The 5,351-nt window shown below is 45.0% G+C and overlaps 1 pseudogene; it reads left to right on the top strand.

Moving 5' to 3' along the window:
• Nucleotides 1–261: 261 nt before the first annotated feature.
• LOC103000071 (glycine dehydrogenase (decarboxylating), mitochondrial-like) lies at nt 262–5,081 on the top strand (annotated as a pseudogene).
• The last annotated feature ends 270 nt before the right edge of the window (nt 5,082–5,351 follow it).

Genomic DNA, 5,351 nt, shown 5'->3' with positions numbered 1-5,351 from the left:
AGCCTAAGGCCCAGATCAGATACAACACGATCTGGAAAAACTATGGGCATTAAAAAAAAACAGTCTTGGGAATAACAACTTTGTGCGCACCTCCGGGCTCAGCGGGGCACAGATTCATTGCCTCCGAACATCCATCTGTCCATTAGGTCATCCAGCGGGAAAGGGCTCCAGCCACCCGAGGGCAGCCGCCAACCAGGGGCCCGCGACCAGGAGAGCCGAAAGCGCTGCTGACCCTCGCGGGCCCAGGCAAGGGACACCACCATGCAGATGTGCGCCGGGGCCTGGGGGTTGCGTCTGGGTTGCGGAGTCCGAGGCGGCCGCCGCCTGGCTGGGGGCGCGGGGCCCCGGTTGAGCTCCGCGGGGCCGCTACAGCAGTAGCGGCGGGGATAGCGGTGCGCCTGGGCTCGCGCCTCCTGCAGCACCTCGTGCCCAGACACGACGACTTTGCTCGGAGGCATATCGACCCCGGGGACAAAGACCAGAGGAGATGTGATTGGCCCTGGGGCTGGCGAGAGTAGATGAACTGATCGAAAAGAACATCCCTGCCAGCATCCGCTTGAAAAGACCCTTGAAAATGGATGAGCCTGTCTGTGGAAATGATATCCTTACAACTCTGCATGCCATTTCCAGCAAGAACCAGATCTGGAGATTGTATATTGGCATGGGCTATTATAACTGCTCAGTGCTACAATTTTGTCTAATTTAACTGGAGAACTCAAGGTGGATCACCCAGTATACTCAGTACCAGCCAGAGGTGTCTCAGAGGAGAGAGGACAGTTTACTCAACTACCAGAACATGGTGCGTGACATCACAGGTATGGGCATAGTTAACACATCCTGATGGATGAGGCCACCACGGGTGCAGAGGCAATGCAGCTCTGCCACAGACACAACAAGAGGAGGAAGTTTTTTGTTTACCCCCGTTGCCATCCACAGACAATAGCTGTCGTCCAGACTCAAGCCAAGTATGCTGGAGTCCTCATTGAACTGAAGTTACCCCATGAAATGGACTTCAGCAGAAAAGATGTCAGTGGAGTGCTGTTCTAGTACCTGGACGCTGAGGGGAAAGTGGAAGACGTCACAGAACTTGTGGAGAGTACCCATCAGGCCGGGAACTTGGCCTGCTGCACTGCTGACCTTTTAGCTCTGTGTAGCCTGAGGCCTCCTGGAAAACTGGGGGTAGACATTGCCCCGGGCAGCTCACAGAGATTAGAGTGCCACTAGGCTATAGCAGACCACGTGCCTTTTTAGCTGTCAGAGAAAACTTGGTGAGGATGATACCTGGAAGAATGGTGGGAGTAACAAGAGATGCCAGTGGAAAAGAAGTGTATCCTCTTGCTCTTCAAACCAGGGAGTAACACATCCAGAAAGACAAGGCTATCAGCAACATCTGTGCAGCTCAGGCGCTCTCGGCGAATATGGCTACAATGTGCGCAATCTACCATGGGTCCCGTGGGCTGGAACATATTGCTAGGAGGGTACATAATGCCACTTTGATTTTGTCTGAACGTCTCAAGTGAGCAGGGCACCAACTCCAGCACGACTTGTTCTTTGACACTTTGAAGATTCAGTGTGACTGCTCAGTGAATGAGGTGTTGGGCAGGGCTGCTCAGTGGCAAATAAATATTCAGCTCATTGAGGATAACACACTTGGTATTTCTCTTAATGAAACAGTCAATGAAAAAGATCTGGACGACTTGTTGTGGATCTTTGGCTGTGAGTCATCTGCAGAGCTGGTTGCTGAAAGCATGGGTGAGGAGCGGGGAGTTATCCTAGGGTCTGCCTTCAAGAGAACTAGCCCATTCCTCACACATCAAGTGTTCCACAGTTATCATGCAGAAACAAATATTGTCTGATATATGAAGAGATTGGAAAACAAAGACCTTTCCCTTGTTCATAGCACGATTCCTCTGGGGTCCTGTACCATGAAGCTCAACAATTCATCAGAACTCGTGTCTATCACATGGAAAGAATTTGCAAACATCCACCCCTTTGTGTCTCTGGATCAAGAGCCAAGGGACCAGCAGCTTTTCTGAGAACTTGAGAAGGACTTGTGTGAACTCACGGGTTGTGACCGAATCTCTTTCCAGCCTAACAGCAGAGCCCAGGGGGAATATGCCGGGCTGGTCACTATCTGAGCCTACTTAGATGGGAAAGGAGAGAGACACATCCCAAAATCCGCACATGGGACCAATTCTGCAAGTGCCCACATGGCAGGCATGAAGATTCAGCCTGTGGAGGTAAATAAATACAGAAATATCGATGCAGCTCACTTCAAGGCTATGGTAGATAAACACAAGGAGAACCCGGCAGCAATCATGATTACATATCCATCCACCAGTGGGGTGTTTGAAGAGACCGTCAGAGATGTGTGTGAACTGATCCACCAACACGGAGGACAGATCTACCTGGACAGGGCAAATATGACCATTCATGTGGAATCTGTTGTCCTGGAGACTTTGGGTCTGATGTCTCACACGTAAACCTTCACAAGACTTTCTGCATTTACCCTGGAAGAGGCAGCCCTGGCATGGGGCCCATTGGAGTGAAGAAGCATTTTCTCCCTTTTCTGCCTAATCATCCCATCGTTGCAGCAAAGCCAAGTGAAGATGCCCAGGCTTTGGGTACTGTCAGCGCAGCCCCGTGGGGCTCCAGTTCCATCTTGCCCATTTCATGGGATTATATTAAGATGATGGGAGGCAAGGGCCTTAAACAGGCCACAGAAATTGCTATAATAAATGCCAACTACATAGCCAAGCGATTAGAAAAACACTACAGAGTCCTTTTCCAGTGTGCAAGAGGTTACGTGGCTCATGAATTTATTTTGGATATAAGACCCTTCAAAAAGTCTGCAAATATGGAGGCCGTGGATGTGGCCAAAAGGCTTTAGGATTATGGATTTCATGCCCCTACCATGTCCTGGCCAGTGGCAGGCACTCTCATGATTGAGGCCACTGAGTCAGAAGACAAGGCAGAGTTGGATAGATTCTGTGACGCCAGGATCAGCATTCGGCAGGAAATCGCCGACATCGAGGAAGGCCCAATCAACCCCAGGGTCAATCCACTGAGGAGGTCTCCACACTCCTTGTCCTGTTTCATGTCCTCCCACTGGGATCGACCACATTCCAGAGAGGTGGCAGCATTCCCACCCCCCTTGATGAAACCAGAGAACAAATTCTGGCCAATCATCACCTGGATTGATGACGTCTGTGGAGATCAGCACATGGTTTGTACCTGTCCACCCATGGTTGTTTATGAGTTCCCATTTTCTTTCTTTTTTTAAAAATAAACAACAGAAATTTATTTCTCACAGTTCTGAAGGCTGGAAGTCCAAGATCAGGGTGCTGACATGGTGATGTGAGAGCCCTCTTCCAGGTTGCAGACTTCTAATTGTACCCTCACATGGCCAAGAGGGGAGGGATCTCTCTGTAGCCTCTTTTGTAAGGGCATTAATCCCATTTATGAGGGTTTCACCCTTGTGACCTAGTCACCTCCCAAGGGCCCCACCTCCTAATACAATCATCTTATGGGTTAGGATTTCAACTTATGGATTTTGAGGGGCACAAACATTCAGACCATAGCAGTGACCAAATGAAATAAAGCTAGAAAGGATTTATAGTGATTACCTCTAGGGAGTTCAGTGAAAATCATGTATGTTTTTCCAGTGGGATAGGAGAGAGGATACGTGTACTTTTCATTTGTAGTTCATTTCATCTTGTAGTTTGATTTTTTTAAACCATGTACATGTTGTTCTACTTTGATAGTTTAAATTAAGTGGTTGGGAAAAAAGCACTTTAGTGTAACTGCCTCCTCCCATTACAAACCCTGAGACCCACAATTCCTAACTGCAACCCTTTTTTTTCCCTCCTTAAAGGAAGATTTAAGTTCTTCAGCAACAGGCTAAGAACTAACACCTTAATAAATGAGTTACAAGGTATTAGGTGAAACCAACTGAAATTTTGACCAATGAAGATAGCAGTTTCATATCATTCAAATTAATATACGCTTTTTTCCCTGAAAAAGTGCAAGTGAAGCCAGAACTGTAATTATAGCCTGTTATGCACCATACATTTAGTTTTTTATATTGATTTTCTACTTAATTTAATTAAAAAAAAGTTTTTAAACCCCACAGAGCTCTGTCAAAAACACAAAACTATTTTCAATTATAGAAAGGGCTAAGCCATCAGTCTCCAGAGAATTTTGGTTTACTTTTTTTTAAAATTAATTTTTATTGGAGAATGGTTGCTTTGTTTACTTTTGTTTGATATGTCTCTTACAAAGCAACCTGCTAATTTAACTCAAAGTTGAAACGAAGAAGATGTCACATGAAGCCATCTATTAAATATTCAGGCCCCTTGTACATGTAATATGCTGAAGTAATACACCCTGCAATTTTTCTATTTATTTCTTTCATGAAGAACTCTAACCAGGGAGGGGCCAGGAAGAATTTCCTTGTACAAGGGCAAAGTAGACTTAAGAACAATGTCTTATACTTAATCATTGTTTTTCAGCAAACCTTGAAAGTATCTGAATCTCAAAAGTTAGCCCTAGGCCTTTTTTTTTTTTTTCAAAAATAAAATTCAATGCTCCTCCCAAATTTGAGGTATTTGATTCCTAATTGAGAATCCTTCTTGAGTATTTTCATCCTATACCTGACAGTTTATTCCTGATTGTTACTATGAAGGACTAAAAGCTGTAGAGGATGTGTAGTTTCAGATTATAGTTCTTGATATTATAGTAGGATAAGCATGTTGCTCATAGACACCTAGATCTCTAGGGAAGGGACTCTTAAGATCAGCTGATCTGTTCACAAATGAGGAAACTGAGGCCTAAAGAGACTGAGAAATTTAGTCTACACAGAAAGTTAATGATATACATAAAGTGGCCAGAGTGTTCAGCTCCTGGTGAGACCTTCTTTCTGTTACACTGTGCTGTTTCCTTAACTCAGAAATTCACCATCAAAAATATCCAGGTTTTTTTTTTAAAGAAACTAGTTAAAAGTGGACTTTTGTAAACCTAGAAAATCATGATTCTCCAGATATGAATTCCCATTTTCTGAACAGAAGAGGGCCTCTTCTTAGTCTTCTCTCCTTAAGTTCAAGGGACTGATGTGATGTGCTTTGGAGTGTCATTTTCCACCACAGACTCAAGTAGGGGTTTTTTATACTGTGTATATTTTTGTAATCTCTCTCAAGGTAAATGTAAATACAACTAACACAGTGAGTGGCAGCTCATCGTTGGAAGAATGATTTGCGTTGGTGCCTCTGCTTTCACATGTAGCAGTTGATGTTCAAGTTGCCTTGATTGGGACCAATTAGTTTTTGCATAAACAATTTGGGGTGTGATAGTAA

Source organism: Balaenoptera acutorostrata, chromosome 4 (assembly GCF_949987535.1).
Source record: "Balaenoptera acutorostrata chromosome 4, mBalAcu1.1, whole genome shotgun sequence".
NCBI lineage: Eukaryota > Metazoa > Chordata > Mammalia > Artiodactyla > Balaenopteridae > Balaenoptera > Balaenoptera acutorostrata.
The sequence above is the reverse complement of the archived record's forward strand: the minus strand, read 5'-3'. Positions and strand labels throughout refer to the sequence as shown.